Raw genomic sequence first — 17,790 nt, 5'->3', positions numbered from 1 at the left:
CTGTATAATATGATCCCAACCAAGCCTTTTTAGTTCCCAGAAGAGCCAGCTCCAACACTCCGGATGACAAGCACAAAAAGAGTAGGCTATTTTTTTTCCCCTTGATAATTCTATGGTGTCCCTAGCAGAATTGTCCATTAAGGATAACCAAAAATCACATACCAAAGAGAACCTGTGTTAAAATGAATTTTTGTTGGGAAGTGAGCCCCAATCAACACACCCTTTTCTTTAATTCTTGTCACCTTTGAAAAGAGATAATAATTGTAAAATATAATGCAAATTGCAAAATTAGAATACAAAATATTGCATTATAATTACAATATATTTCTTTAAATTCACATACTATTTTACAGTTACAGCAGGCTTTCCGGGTTTTTTTAGTGAAGGTGATCAATGAAATAAAACCTTTACTCTTACAGGTGAATTCTTTTATTTTAGTTCCAGTGAAGGCACTTGAACTTTCTACAAATAAGTGAAACATCTTCTCCTAACTTGAATTCCAGAAACTTGAATTCCAGTGGATTGCTAAAAAAAAAATCTGTTTATGGTAAGAGCTGATTGTAAGTGAAAATATGGCCTCTGAGAGCCGACATGGGACTGTACAAACTCTTTTGTCCAGAGATGGTTTATCAAGAACAGAATTAGTGTTAAAATCACAGCCAAAATGTTAGGGATCTAAACCAATGTTTTCTCAAGTTATGGAGAATGAAGAATAAAAGGTAATGTTCAAACCTTTCCAAAGGAAGAAGAGGTTTCTTTTCCTTTCTCCTTTTCCTTTCTTTTGTTTTCTAAATACAAGCACATTTTAAAAATTATTCTCATCGTTAGTGGTGCTCATATGCAGGTGTAAACTTTCCTGCTCATAGCTCATCAGCAAAGATTTATCAGAAGCAGTGTCCTTTGTGTTTTGGTAAGATAATAACCTTCTTTAGCCTGTAAGTGTTAAAATAGTTAACCATATTCTGTGCCAGTAAGAGTTTAGAACCTGATAGCTATATTTCTGATCTGCCTTGTTCTTGTGATTTTACCTACCTTTAATTTGCTTGATTTAAAAGTTATTGTGCTATTTTCCTGCCTGTATTTCTTCTGAGACTCCCTGATATGAGGCAAAGTATGTGACTTCCTCAGTGTGCTGCCCACCATAAGAAAATTCTTTGCAATAAATAAACTCTGTTAAGTTTCCCTTTGCTGAGCAAGGAAATCTCCACTTCCAGCTACAAGATTTTCTTTGAACAAGAAAAGGAGCAATTATAGAGTTCTCTTTTTTTCCCCCAGGTGGTTCCTATAATGCAAACCAAACGGCCTGGGAGGACATAACAATCTTCCTATATATCTAATAAGTACGTTTGTAAACAGACTCTGGTGGTCATAGCTATGAATTGCTGGGTCATAGCTGTGAGCATGCTTGCAATCCCTTTCTGCCATTTGGGAAATTAAGACCATTATTATAGGGATGAGAGATATCTGTGTCATATCCACACTGGGAAATTTACAGCTGGATCTTTCAGGGCAGCATTTGGACTGAATGGTCTAAAGGACTGGAGGGAGGGAAAGAATTTTGCTCCAATACAGTGTGAGAGCTACTGTGCAAATGCAGGACTTTTGTAACTATCTGTTTTATTATGTACCCCCACACATACCCCGTGCTCCTTCAGGAAAGTCAAAACTTGTCTGCATAATGTAGAAAATCATCCTGCTAGTATTTTAAACAGTGTTTTCATTTTTCTTGTAATTTGAAATGTTTTAAGTGCAATAACACTTAAAGAAGAATGCTATGGTTGGTGTTGTAAAGAGTTCTCGAAGTATTAATATTTCCAGCATCAAAACACAAATTGGTGCATTTTGCAAAAAATAGTAGGAATGTAGTTAGAAATTTGTACTAATCACTTCAAGAGGGCAAAATGTTAGGTCTTGCCTCATACAGGAAAAAAACCAACTTGGTTAAAGAAGTGCTTTAACCTTGGGAGGGACTTATTTTTATATTTCCAAAAGTAACTGGGAATCTGGCAAGATTATGTCATGCGTAATATTATGTAATATATGTAGATGTAGTGCTTAGGGACATAGTTTAGTGGTGGACTTGGCAGTGCTAGGTTGATAGTTGGACTTGATGATCTTAAAGGTCTTTTCCAACCTAAATGATTCTATGATTCTGTGATTCTATGATTATTGATCTTAGAAAGCTCGCAGGTCCAATTATATTTGTATGCAAAATAAATTGACAAGTATGAAAAATATATGTGGCCTGAAGATGTGTGGTTCCTTTCTGTGTTTTTGAGTTTCTTCTCCCCGACATGAGCACAGTTTTTGGTAAGTTTGTGTGTTTGCTTTTGAATCACCTCTGATGTCTTGTTTGTTTCCTAACAGACAGACTGAAACAATATAAGTTCCTGGAGTGTAAACTAACCTCATGTATCCCTACAGAGCATGAAACTTCACTGTTTAACTTTGGCTTTGGGCATTGTAACGACTGAAAGCCAGATCCTCCGTGGTGTAAATTAATTCTCCTCCTCTGCCTTCAGTGACTTGCGCAAATTTACAGCAGCTGAGCATATGACCTTACACTCAGAGCCAATTTGTCCGTAAGAGATACAGACAGCGCTGTGAAATGAAATGCATTTAGATTTTTCAGTTCTCCTCCTGACATTTTTACTCATTCATTTCCTTTTTGCCTCCTGGTGCCTTTGGGAATGAGGCAAGAGGAACGGCATTTAAGCTTGGTTCAGTGAAACTGTAGACTACAATGGTATATTAAATTCATATATTAGAAATCTGTAGCTTTTATATATATATTATGCTTGTACTACAGGGCTAAATTATGCCCACACATCCCTGTACTTTTATTCTTAATTTGCATTGCAGATACATACCTCTATTTGAAAAAAAAAGAATTATTTTAGCATATTTTGCCAGTATCTCTTAACTTTTGATATATACCAGTGATCACAATTCATCTGCAAATTTAGCAGCATTTTCTTTATTTTGATATATGGTGGCACCCTGACTTACAAGCTGAAGATATGACTTATTTTTACATTTTCTGTGTTTTTTAAATGGATTCAGTACTCATTCAAATGTGCAAGTGGGGAAATTATCTTCCATTACATTATACATATTTTACAGATGTTTGTATAGCAACTTTAGACAGCAACGAGATGTCAGTACACATGACAAGCCAGAATATTTTTCACCATCTGTATTCAAAGGACTTCAGCAAATCAATGCTTGTGTCCTTCTCTCTAAGGAACACTTATTGTCAGTTGAAGTAAATGTGTTTAATCCAGATACTTTCTTCTGATTCTTAGGGAACAGATGCTCTGCCTTTGTTTAGAGTCTGTGTAGGAGCACAGGCTGATGAAAATGTGTGTCTGTGAAGCAGCAGCATTAAACAAGCTTTTCCAAAGTATATCGTTAGAGCACTTAATATTTCACATATCTATCTTCCTTTAAAAGCAAACAACTTCCAAAAGACTGATTTCCTTTCCTGATCACGGTACTACACAAATCTCTCTTGGCTAGATTTTTACGCAGAAGTTTTAATTGAACTATTTTGGTAATAACATTAATTTACTTATCTAACTTACTGAAAAGAGAAATTGGGTTTCAGTAAAATGTGGTGATATTTGTGCTTTTATTCAAAGGATGCTTTTTTACAATATCTCAGTTAGAAAATCAATTTGATTAAAACCAGAGTTCCTTAAACCAACCATTCCTTCTTCTTCCCACTGAGTACATCCTAGGAATAACTACAACCTAACAGTCATAGCATTTTATAAACAAGACCAAAATGCCATAGCGTTTCTTTATAGAAAGCAATAAACACAAAGGCAGGTTACAGTACATAATCAGTTAGAGTTAAGCAGTTCTCACCCAGCCCCTTTGCTGGAACTGGTTATAGTTCTGCATGGTAATAACTGATTAAAACTGTTTCATGCCAGGGTGTCTTAAAGGTATTATTCTTCACAATTTCTTTTTCCAGCCACAGGAAAACAATGTTAACAAAAAGTTAGCTGTCAATATTATTGTAATGCCGAATTTCATACGTGTGTGAACAAGCAATTAAGAAACTGGGAGTATTCATTCGGCCTCTGAGTCCCTCTGCACTACCGAGTCCCCTATAGGTACGACATATCAGCACCATAGTTGCTAGGAGACAGTAAAGCTATTAGTTCTGGCTGCAACACGGCCTGGGTCTATCTCTCTTAGGGCATCCCTGTACTGTGGGCAAATCCTGCATGGAAACTCCAAAAAGTGGTAAAAAAATTTCAGCAAGGTACCGGGCCTCAACAAAATAAGTCCTGAACGGACAGTATCAAAAGATAAGTTAGCACTGGGAAGCAGGGATTTAAAAGAAAAATTTCCTTCCTCTACTCTCAAAATTACCCAACAATCTTAAATTCATCAATTTGATAATATTTTCCAAACACATCACTTTCCAATATGCAAAGGTATTTTGTTAAACTCCCTGCTAAAAAAAGTAGTGTTCTTATTCTTACTTGTGTGTCCTTAATCCTTTATCTTGGAGAGTTTACTGTTTTTCAAATTGACAGGTTTCTCATTGCAGCTTCAGCATCTTTTATGAAAGAAAATCAGATTTTAATTCATCCTAGCCATGTATAAAACACAGCGTATGTTTCTAGTAAAATATTGATAATAATTATTGCTACTGAAAGTCTCAAATTGTCCATGGTTTTGGTTTCTCTAGGAAAAATAAATTTGTTGTTAAGATAACAGAATGGGACTCAACAGGATCATAGGTTTTAAGGAAAGGATTATGCTGGAGATCTCTCACAATCTCTTACATAGCACTGTCCATTGTATTTCTTCAAATGATTCTGAAATATGCCTATAACATTTGATATATTTGGAACATGAGTGTAAGTTTATTCTTGATTGTGCCATATACCTTTTGCAATTTATTTCATGTGCCTCTGCTTTGGTTGCCTCATCTGTGTATAATGGAATAATAATATTTCCTCCTGCATAGAATAGAGATTTATTCATGGCTGAGAATTGTTTAGATGCCATGGACATTGAAAGCATCTAAGAAGAAAAAAGTGAGAGATTCCTTATTAAGCAGTAACAGTTATTGGAAGGAAGACAGGAGAAGAGAAAAGCAGTTCAAGGCTCTTTCTGGTACTTTGAGGCCACAAGAAAAACCAATGATACCATTAATCCTTGATCCTTGAATTTTTGCAACCTTTTAGGGAATAAAATCTATCAGTAGAGCATAAATATTTCCTTAAAGCTTGAAAATACAATTTAGAGCTTAGGATATAAAAATATTAAAATCTACCTTCATGCAGAATCAGGCTGAAGGTACTCTGAGTGCACAAGCAGTGATTTACTATTTAATCAAGATGTTTGGCTTAGATTTATGATGGCTCTTTCGGAGGCATGGTTCTTCTGGCATAAAGCTAGGTGAAGACCTTGTTGAAGTTGGATGAATTGTTCCCGTGAAGGAGATAGGAAGTGAAATTAGGTTTTTCAACAAGCAGGCAGACAAAAATGCTTTATGGTGTGTTAATGCCTTATTTCTATGACTCAGCAACAACCAGGTGGTGACATCACATCCCACATCATTCTGTTTCAAAACTCAGCTGAATTCAGAAATACATCCAACTCTGCAAGATCAGGGCAGGCTCCTCTAGAAGGGAGTACAGCCATCCAACTTAGCCTGTTACGGCAACATTGTACTTTGGGACCTCTGAAAATCAGTGCTAATCACGGTGTCCCACACTAATTTGTAAATCTCAAAACACTTTCCAGTATTGGCCAAACGTTAATGCCTTTATTTTACCTAGTTATAAACAGCATTTTGGATTAGGACTCCTGATATTGAGTAGATAAGAAAGGAGTCCATCAATCATTCTATTTTTTAAAAAAAGTGTGAGGACTCTGGATTTACATAAAAATCTTGTCGAACATAAAATACCTAACTGATTTATAAGTGAACTTTGAGAGGAGATAGAAACATAATTTCCGATGTATGAATGAAATTATTTCCATTCTGGAAACCATGCTAGATAAGTATTACAGGCTGTGCTTCACAAGTTGCCCAGCAAGCTCTTTTGCTTTTGGGTTATTTGGCTAACTCACTGCAAGTTCCATAAAATATTAGCAATGGTGGAAGTTTTCAAAGCCCTTTGGGAAATTAGGCAAAAAAATACTCTTCAAATTCCTTTTGAAAGGAAGTGGGAATCTAACTCTTCCAAAAGCCAAATTAATTTTCTGAAGTACAATAAAAATAGAAATCAAGTTAACTTTCTCACTGCTATAAAAAAAAAATTCTCTACCTTACTGTAGCTTTAAAGCCAGAAGACAAATTAGTGAGACAGTAAGAGTTTAATTTACTTCATCTGCATGAAGCTGCCTCTTTATGTACCGTACAAAACTATAAGGTTCAAGTTATGCCATCAGCCAAGTAATGCAACAGATTGTTCAAATTTAAATGCATTATAATAATAGAGTTTCTGTAAGTGGATTATGAAGAACAAAATTTAAATAGAAGATGTAAATTTAATCTGTAGTTCATGGGGATTATCAGACCTACACAGAAATAAGTGGAATATATTGGTTTCAACACTACTCAAATGAGTGAAACTTTTAATATTATGGTTGCCCCACTTCAGACCAGATAATAAAGTATTATGGCTAAGTTACTACTAGTCTTCCCCAGATTTAAAAGGCAGTAGGTAAGTTTTTGCTACTGTATTATTGTCAAGCTGAGGTCTTAATTTTATTACTTTTTCTGAAGAGATTTTTTTCAAATAAGAGATTAATTTTTCCAGTATTCTATATCTGCCTTAAATAACTAAGAACAGTCAACTTATGCAGAAATTTTTGCCACTCATAATAAAAAGAAACTCATCTCACCATGTGTAGAAACTATTTTTAGTCTATATATTGTCCTAATGCTAGGATACATTCTAAAACATTAAAGTACACTTAGAAAGTGTCAAAATGGTTTATGCTAATAAAATATTAATGACTATTTATGCATGATGATCAGACTCTATTATTCTATGTCTGAAAAGCAATATATCTAGGTAGGATTTTCTCTATTACAGTAGGACAGATATAATTAAAATCCACCAGAAGAAATGCATCTCAGGCTGGCCTGAATTGCCCCAGGGAAGAAGTTCCAAAAGAGGATCCATGTGCTGAATTATGCTGTTTTGTAACAGAAAAATCTCCAAACCAGCATCCATTGCAGGGGAAGATTCATGGTGCAGGTCCATTACTGCTTTATTCTTTATAGATGCCATATTCTCTTCCTCATATAAAAATCAACTCTGTATTTGCATTTCCCATCTCACCTTTACTGCCAAGTTGGGGTGAGAAAGGAAAAATGGTTTATATGAACAGATATTTTAACTTCCTAGGACTTGGTTCCAAGTAGGTGTTTCAACACTTACCCACTCTGAAAATGCTTCAGATTTGATGGGGGTGCTTTTCAACTCTAGAGAAAAAAGTCTCCAGGCTTTCTCACAGGAGAAAGAAGGATATTGAGCAGTGTTGCAAAACGCTTGTTCTAATGCAATTGCAGGGTTATCTTTGTCAACAAGAAACTTAACTTATTTTCCTTTCTAAGCTTCAACTTTTTTTTGCATGTGTCCTTCAAATGCTATAAAACAAGGAAGTTAAACAAACAAACTGCAAAATATGACATTACCACTGGGAAATCCTTTTCAGGACCTATCATTAAATGTTGATGCTGTACCTCATAAATGTAACTACAGTTAAGCCAAACTAGGCTTCATTAATCTCAATGTCTTTACTATTAGGATATAAAATATATCTTTGAACTGTCTGGCTTTTGTGTTCCTTTGGCCCATTATGGCACAGATGCACGTTGTAGTGTAGTTGTTTTCTTAGTGTCTTGACGTTTAGAGTATTGGCTTGGAGAAGGGTGATAGAAAAAAATTCCTTCAGCATCCAGACTCCTGTTGACTCAACTACAGCCAGGACTGAGCCTTGTGGAACAATTACAAATACTTTCCTCCTAAGCACAGAAAATAGTTGGTTTTGTTTGCTGATATGTTACTGGATTTGCTGATAATATGGATTAATACTGGCCATAAGTTCCTGAAGATGAGGTAAGTTTAGCAATAGCTAAATTAACTCTGACTTCGTCAAGCACTAATTTGTGTTCTGTGCCTGGTAAACCACAAAATATATGTGAAGAGTATGCTCTTGAATGCATACCACCTGGTGGTGAGAATCATCCCCTTGTTCCCACAAAAACTGTTGTATGTGCTGTGACAGGTAGTGTTTGTGGTAGTGATAATAATAATAATAAATGATACAGAGATGAAAGGGATTTGTATTAAAATCTTTAAAAGCATGTTTTCAGAAATAAGATGAAAGCATATTTTGTTAGCCCCATTATGTAGGATGAAATATAATAATAAAAGAGCAAAATACTGTACATTACAGCTTAAGGAATGTAAGAAATATGTTAATTTATGATCTCATGTCAAATTAGAAATAATCTTTTCATCTTTTAAATACAGACAAATGTGAACAACCCAGTATACCAAATGGGCTGAAACATTAGCAACATTGCAGCCTGCTTGACAGTTTCAGCAATCAATATTTGCATTAATTTCCTAGCTTTAAGTTGCAGAAAGTAGTCTGATGAGATGAAAGAGGTTCTCAGAGAAAACAGCCTTGTTAAACCTCAGCATATGTGAGACAAATGCCTATAGGCCATTGATTTGTGAGGAACCTTGAGGGAAAAATATCTTTGACAATACATATGGTCTGCTTTGTTATAGAAATTTGAGTTGGTTGTCATATTCTCTTTCTGCCCTCTACCTCATTTCAACCATCTGACACCTGCAAATCCATTTTGAAGATATATATATGTCACATCTTATTTTCCTTATAGTCCCTTATTACCCTTTATAAAACATTCATTCACCTTGTTGTAATATATAAATAATCTTCATCTATAGATAATGGACTACTTTAATGTAGTAACTGATAATAAGATTGGGAAGTTTCCCTGGGTTTTATTTGCCATTTGTGGCTGAACAATATTTCATAATAAATGACCATGTCATAACTGTGTAGCAGAGTTTAAGTTGTGCAGCAGTTTCTGGATCCTCAAAGTGGAGTCAGGTGCAGCAGAACTTTGATGAAAAGAACCACACAGTGATCTAAATATCATTGTCATCTGATCACAAAAATGTAAATGTGGGTGGATGGTAGGCATAATCACTTCATGAAGCTTTGTGGAAATTTCTGGAGCTGTTGGAGGTGCAATTCAGAATACAGAATTTATGACTGTTTACCACTGAAATCTAAGCCGGGTGTTATCAGTCATATGTGAAAACTGTTTTACATATAGCATGTCATCTTTTGCTACTAAGATACTGGGAAAGTACCTTGGGAAAGCACCCAAGTCACTTAAAATATTAAAGAACAGATGCTAGACTCGTAAATAAGCATCGGTGAACAAAAGATTTTCCTGTTGTGCTTTTCTGAAAAGTGTTCTTCCTCCATGAAAGTGTTTCTGTAGTAAATCTAACCCTTTAGGCATTTAATCATTTTATGTGGATGTCTCGTAAATGTCTGTGGCTCACACTGGGAGCCAAGTGATCTTACAGTAAATATCATGGCAATAAGATGATGAATCTTTGTGTCTTGGTAAAATGATGACTTAGATTACTTGATTATCACTTAGGAAAGGCATTGTACAAAAAGCCAAGGTGCTGGGATATTAATATTGACAAAAGAAAGAAGAGTAGGTAAAATGCATATCAACTTGTCCTCATTTGAAAATAGAAACTTTAAAGAGTGTGTTTGAGACAATTATCTAGGCCCTGTACAAATTTGAATGTAAATACATACGTTGTAGAAAAGTGCAAACACACCTATTAATGATCTTTCAGACCAGCGGATTCCTGCATTTCTCTAAAACAGCATTGGAATAAATAATTGGAATAAATAAAGTATATGCAGTGAAAAACAATTACTTAATCAAACACAGGTATAGACTAAAACAGTATAAGAGGAGCAAAAAAATTCTATATTCTTAGACAGGCAGACTATAACTGCAGGAAATGGAGTATCGGTAGTTTAAAAAGTGTTTGAATATCTGAATTGTCAAATCTTAGCAAATGTATTAGTCATTTACTATATTAATCAACTATTTAAACAGCTGTATATTTTGAGAGAAAAAAATAAGCATTTTCAAAATTCTAGAGCTATCGTGAAACATTAAAGGTTTAGTATGCGCTCAGACTCTCATTGCTACTCAAATATCTTTTTGTGTGTACTACTTTTGTGACAGTCATGAAGTTTTCAGGATTGATGTCTTAACTGAAGAACAGACTCCCTAGAGAGTAATGCAGTCCCCTACCAGTCATGATGAGCAAGTTGTGATCCTTTATTCACTCTATAAAGGATTAGGCCTGAGTTACAAATGAAGTATTTTGGGCTACAGCCTTCCAAAGTGTGCTAACTTCAGAGGTTTGCTTCAGGCTCCTTGCTACTCTAAGGAAATTGTCAGAAAACATCAGAATGAGGTTCACTTTTGGGAGGGGAAAAAAATAAGATAGCAAGATAGTATGCCTGTGGAAAAATGTATTCAAAAGAAGGAAGAGAAAGAAGATCATGGAAACCTGGCAGTGCTACCAGAAAACAAATGTGATGAATTTGTGTTGTTGAACAGCAGCCAAAAGACCAATATGAACTTGAGCTGTTTACAGAGGATAGGCGTCAAACTAGACATCCCGAGACCTGATCTGTGTGGTCTGTCTCTGAGCTGCTGACCTTGGGCAAGTCATTTGTCATAAGCGTATTTCCTTTCCCTTCTTTAAAACTGAAACAAAATGTTCTTTAATGCTCTAAAAAAACTTGGGATTGAATAAAGTTTGTACGTAGCTCCTCAGGTCAACTAACAGTACCAGCTACAACAGGCTACTCAGCTGTATTTTTTGTTCTTTAAAAAAAGTTAAATAAGGAGAAGGAAAGCTTTGACAGCAAGCCCAAACAAGTTTATCACCCATACTCAGATGGTTATCTGAATCTAACATCATTTTCAACTCTCTGCTATAATCCTTGCCAGTAGACAATTTATCCCTAAAATCACACATCTTTTTGAGTGCAAGCTTATAATTTTCAGTTATTCTAACTTCTGGTGGCTTGCTATTCCTCCTGGATCACAAGGACATCTTTCAGAATGGCAGAGCAGCTCTACCAAAAGTGGTGTTTCTCACCCACACCTGTGAAAGTAGGAGAAAGGACCTTTAAAGTAACTTAATTTACATCCCACTGGTGTTCTCTGGCTGACCAAGCAACCTACTCAGCACCAGTAAGATTGCAAACTTTTCAGGATGTAACATGTCTTGATAGTGATGCAAGATCTGAAAAAACACTTGCTACCTCTTGTTTATGAGCCTGGTTATTATGATACTCTTGTAGCAGGACTTGCAATTCATCTGCTTTGCAGATCACACTTTGATGCAATTATAATTGATTGTGCAAGTCCTAAAATGAAATACAGTAAAACCAAGGTGTACTGGGTTGACCTTGACTGGATGCCAAGTGCCCACCAAGCCACTCTATCACTCCCGCTCCTCAGCTGGACAGGAGGAGAAACATATGACAAAAGGCTCATAGGTCGAGATGAGGATGGGAAGAGATCAATCACCAATTACCATCACAGGCAAAACAGACTCAGCAAGGGGAAGTTGATTTAATTTATTGCCAATCAAGTCAGAGAAGGATAATGAGAAATCTTAAAACAAATCTTAAAACACCTTTCCCCCACCCCTCCCTTCTTCCCTCAACTTCACTCCTGATTTCTCTACCTCCTCTCTCCCCCGAGCAGCACAGCAGGATGGGGAATGGGGGTTACAGTCAGTTCATTACACATTGTCTCTGCCGCTCCTTCCTCCTCACACTCTTCCCCTGCTCCAGCATGGGGCCCCTCCCACGGGAGACAGTTCTCCACAAAATTCTCCAATGTGGGTCCTTCCCACGGGCTGCAGTTCTTCACAAACTGCTCCAGCATGGGTCCTTTCCACGGGGTGCAGTCCTTCAGGAACAGACTGCTCCAGTGTGCGTCCCTCACGGGGTCACAAGTCCTGCCAGCAAACCTGCTCCAGCGTGGGCTCCTGTCTCCACAAGTCCTGCCAGGAGCCTGCTCCAGCACAGGCTTCCCACAAGGTCACAGCCTCCTTTGGGCACATCCACCTGCTCTGGTGTAGGACCTCCATGGGCTGCAGGTGGATATCTGCTCCACCATTAACCTCCATGGGCTGCAGGTGGATATCTGCTACACCATTAACCTCCACAGGATGCAAAGGGACAGCCTGCCTCACCATGGTCTTCACCATGAGCTGCAGGGGAATCTCTGCTCCAGTCCTTGGAGCACCTCCTCCCCCTCCTTCTTCACTGACCTTGGTGTCTGCAGAGTTGTTTCCCTCACATATTCTCACTTCTGTGTCCTGGCTCCTGTTGCACAGCAGGTTTTTCCCCTTCTTAAATATGTTATCACAGAGGTGCTACCACCGTTGCTGATTGGCTTGGCCTTGGCCAGTGGTGGGTCCATCTTGGAGCTGGCTGGCATTGGATCTATCAGACATGGGAGAAGCTTCTAGCAGCTTCTCACAGAAGCCACCCCGGTAGCCCCCCTGCTACCAAAACCTCACCATGGAAACCCAATACACAAGGTACTAGCTGATGTGTACCTATAAGGTAAAAAAATTGTTCTATTAGTATTTCGACAACTAAGCCATTCCTCCAAATGACAAATTCATCTTGCTGGATGATTTTAAAGTGGGTAGTTGTTGAATCTTAAGGCGCAGTCCAAGGTAGTCACGGCGATGTCAGGAAAACTCATATTGTTAATATATCAGAGCTAAGCAATCATCAGCAGGACAAATATTTCAAAAAGATGACTAGACCAAGATGATGGGATGACAATGAATCAAAAGTTAACATATCCTTGATATTGTCTTTATGAACGCCTTTTCATAGTTCAGTGTCAGTTACTTGATTGATGTGTGATGCAATTTGCTCATATGTTCAACAGCTAATACAAGGTTGGATGTCACCATCAGCCACCAAACGCTTGCAACACACAGGGTGAAAGCATTAGCCTGCAAACTTGGCTCGATCTGGGTGTTGAAAACAGATGTTAGCAGGCTGCCAGAGGCTATTTTATGTAATCAGTTACATTTAGCAAGTGGCTGAGAGGTAGGCAAATGACACATTGCAAAGACGTTCTCAAGAGAATTGGGCAGCATCATCTTCCCAACGTAGAAAGCAAAGATCATCTTCTGGCATCAGCAAATATTCTCTGTAACATCAAAGCTCATCAACTAAACTGGAACAGTGAACAGCACAGACAGTGTCAGACAAACTGTCCTGTCTTTGTGAAGGACTGTCATATGCTGTGACATCTGTGAAGACTGCACTAACTTCTTGTTAATAGTTACATTCTAATCTGCTGTATTATTGGAAAACTCTACAGCCACTTTTCAAGTTTTTTGAGAAGATATTATATATGTGTAAAGTATAACTGCACTGAACTTCTTGCAAGTTGAAAAGTTCTTCATAAATGGGGCAATTTCCTTGAAAATATCCTCACAGTGTTTCAATTTACATAGAATTTGCTCCCCAAAATACTTAAATTACTAGGTCTTACTCACTGAGGTAAGAGCTAGCCTACTGTTTAAGAAACTGAGACACAATAAGGATAAAATGTTTTCCACAGGGTTGAAATTTATCATGTATAAAGAGTTACTGTTTCTTTGTTTTTTTAAAAAAACAAGAAAAGTCTTTCTGTGGATTTTAATATTCTGTAGTGTTCTTTTTATTTCACTGCTCTTCAGTATACAATCCACAATATTGTTTCTTAATGCAATGACTGAACTGTAATTGCATTAGCAATTGAACCATAATTACCCTAGTATTTATGCAACATCCTTTAGAACCAAAAAATGAAAAGTTACCATCTTGACTATCTACCTAGCTTATTTGTTGAATGACTGCTTAGAATCTAAACCACTGTTAACCTTCAAAACCGTGCATAATTCCAAAATAATCAAACCTGTCAAAAAATGTCATTCTGCCAATATTTGATTTAATTCCAGGATCAGTAAGTGTGCAAAAGCACATTAGAAAAAAATCCTTCAGAAGAAAAAATTGTCATCTTTCTTATTTTTCCCCTTTTTTGGCTCAGTTCTTCAAAGGATAGAGATTGTTTTTTACACAATAGAGGGAAGCAGTGAGAATACGTTTCTTAGATAGCTGGATATATGCACAATTATGCTTATGTTGCTAAGTTTATGCTGTAATATTGATGGTATGTGCCAAGAGCAGAACACAGACTCCAAAGTTAAATTGTTTAAACTGAGAAAAATACATGGCCAGAGGACAAGGAGTGAGTGCTTTATCATCTAGAGAACTGGGAATCCCTGACTTCCAGTAAGCTATTGCTAAGGTGTATGACAAGATGATGGAACAAAACTTTATCATGTTATCATTTATTTGATTTTAGAAGTTACTCAGACATTTGAGTTATGATTTGAATTTGTGCATAAACCTAGGTTGGTGCTAAGTTCCTTGGTACTGTGGAAACCAAAGGGTCTGGGAGCCAAAGGAGATGAGCAGTATCAAGCAGAATATGCATGGAAGAGTTTCAGAGAACACCACATTTTGGCATTTTTTAAAAATGTCCTGTCTCTAAAATGTCTCTCTTAAACAGAATTCATGACATCAAATGTAATACAAGTTCAATACAGTAAAAGATTTAGTTAGAAATGAGCTTTACTCATGAGTACACTCCATTTATTTATTATAATATGTACAAATCAAACAAGATAAGCTCTTTCTTTCCTAAGCACTAGGTGAACACCTAGAAGAAGACAGTTAATGCTCTGAAGATCTTTTTACATAACACAAAATGCAAATGATGAGTATGTAAAATGATGTTACATGTCGTGTGTAATAAATGTTATGAAAGGCAGAAAGATCATGGTAATGTTATGGGGGGTTTTGTTTTTTTTTGTGGAGCTGAAGTGAAAAGACCTAAAAAGGTATGGGGCATAACTGAAGTACAGAGCCCACCAGCAGTTGGTGGAGAAAAGCCAGTCAAAGCTGATGACATTTTCACTCACTTATTAGCAGCCTTTGCAGCTGCCATAAGCATCTTAATGTCTTCTCCCCAGAGATTTTTTTCGAGATGGTTTTCTGGGTGAGAGTGCATCCCATTTAATCTGACATCTCCTGAGGGAATCTTTCCAGTGCTTTCCTGTGCCCACAAATTTTGAAGTGAGGGATTACCATGATTAGTTGCCATTTTACTGGTTGGCAGCTAACAATAATTTCATATCTCCTGTCCTATTCTACCTTGTTCTGTTTCTTATTCTATGTGGAAGATTGGCTATTTGCAGTGCATAACGTTTGCAAATTTTACCATGTCTCTCTTCATACATTATTCACCAAAAATATTCTGATTGTATAAATATGTTTGTTTTAGAATTTATTCACTGAACACTTATATACAAATATATCAGGCTATGCATTATTCATGAAGTATTTGTTTTGATTTTGTTTTGAAGTCCTGTGTCTTTGTAGCACAATTGCAGTGAATGCTACTGTATTATTATTGATTCTCCTTCTGTTTATAACAGGTTAAATGAGATTTCCTGCTAGCCACATGGAGAATTGTGAACTAGGCACACAGCAATTGAAAGGCTATTTTTTTCTGACAAGAGAAATAAAAGAACCTATTTAGATATTTTTAAAATGGAAAAGGTTCTCAAGAGTGTAAAATTGAATTTATAGTTTTTATTCAAATGAATGCATATAAGCATATTTTCGCAGTATTTGCTCATGTCGAAGAGTATTGATAGACAGTCTCTAAGGAGACAATGGTGTTATAACTTACCCATGGATGTAAGTATCCATATCTTGAGTAAAAGTAATAACTGTGGTTTCGCTGTCCTGAAATTGTTGGCTGTATTTGGGAAACACTGGGATCTGTTCTCTCCCCAGAGAGTGTCCATCCTACAATAGAGCGTGGCAGTGGAACACAGGCTTTTACAGATTGAGGGAAGGCGGGAGCAGCCCAGTGAAGTTGCTGCTTTACTCATCCGTAAGCCAAGTAAGTGTTTGTGTTCTGAAATTTGTTCTGAGGAACAGATCTGCAGCTGAGACAAACCCTGATAATTTTGCTGTCTTCCATTAACTTGCTTGGCTTTTTGATCAGGGGCAAGTCTTAGATTTATGTTAAAATAGAAGAGGTATTAGTTATAAATATTTTTGTCTTAAATTATGGAGTGATTTTAAAATCCGTGACATCTATTTCAAAATTACTTGACTGATATAGTTTGCATGGAACAAGCTGAACAGAGACTGAACAAAGATAGTCTTGTAAAGGAAAAGAGGGGAACAGCCTTTTTAACTGACTACAACCTCAAGTGAAACATGCCAAAAAAATAAAGTGACTTGGAAAATTGACCAAATAAGAGCACAGATTTGCTTTTTGAAACTTTGTAGGCTGCTGAAAAATGACATTAAAGATGGTTCAGCAAAGAAAGACATAACAAGAGCATTGGCTGGAACTTACAGCCAATTTAGAAATAGGCACAAATATCCCATGGGAAAGGTGATACAGCATTTTAACAAACTGTCACAAGAAATGATTAATTCTATATCTTTTCTAAATAAGAACTGGAAATTACCTTTTAGCTACATCCAAGCTGCTGGCTTCAGTACAGATGAATGTACATCTTTGTCTGCATTGCCAGAAGAGGTCATGTTATGTGATTTAATGGTACTTTCTAGCTTCAAAATCAATTCCACTGTTGTATAGGTTTTCCAAAAGGATGAATAGAGGAGAAAGGGAACAACCATGATGTACCCATGCATCCATGACAGCTCCAATATCTTTTATTACTTCTTTAGCAGGCCGAAGATTGCTCTGCAACCACTTCTCTCTTTTTCCTGCTCTGGGAAATCTCTGCCTCCTGAGCCATGGGAAAATTTGCCATTTGAGCTTTGTATATTGAGTGCATTGAGTATAAGTAGCACCAGGCTCATCCAGCCTCACAAGTATTGCCAGCCCTGAGAAGGACTTGTGCAGAGCCACATTGCACGTTATCTGTGGCTGACTTTATTTACAGAATAGGTAATAGAGAGCAGGCTACACTAGCAAGCCTTTCTTATGATAGGCCACCTCTGGATCTCTGAGAACATTTTTAGTGGCATACTGCCTGCATAATATATCTTAATGTCTTCCCTTAATGCTGCCCTTTCACATGTGAAGCAGTGGCAGGCTTTACATAAATACAATTAGTATGTACATAATAGGTTTGCCATATTTAGAATATATGAAAGCTAGCTGGCATATAATTTTATTTAATTTGACTAAACCCATTCATTTTCTGCAATACAATTCCAATTTGCAGCAAATATATCAAATGACAGGCAGACTTTTAAAAGAGGTTAAGACAATTTTTTCAACAGATGAATGCTATTAACATGAGAAATTGTGATTTATTTAAGAAACATGAGCCTTCAGAACTCTCTTTGTGACACCTTGCTTCCATTTTGCTGTGCTATGAATGTGACAGTAAATATTAGCCCAGGGTAATATAAAAATGCAACTCACAGAATCAATATATGACAACTATAATAGTTGCTACAGACATGTTAGAATCAAATTGCTACTGTCCATAGCAACTTCACTACTGAAAATGGATGCTTTAATTGTGCAGATTGGCTAGACTCCTTCCAAGCAGCTGTTGAGGTCACTGGTCAGTGCTC

The sequence above is a fragment of the Ciconia boyciana genome, chromosome 5, assembly GCF_034638445.1.
Source record: "Ciconia boyciana chromosome 5, ASM3463844v1, whole genome shotgun sequence".
In the NCBI taxonomy this organism is placed as follows: domain Eukaryota; kingdom Metazoa; phylum Chordata; class Aves; order Ciconiiformes; family Ciconiidae; genus Ciconia; species Ciconia boyciana.
This window is presented reverse-complemented; position numbering follows the sequence as displayed.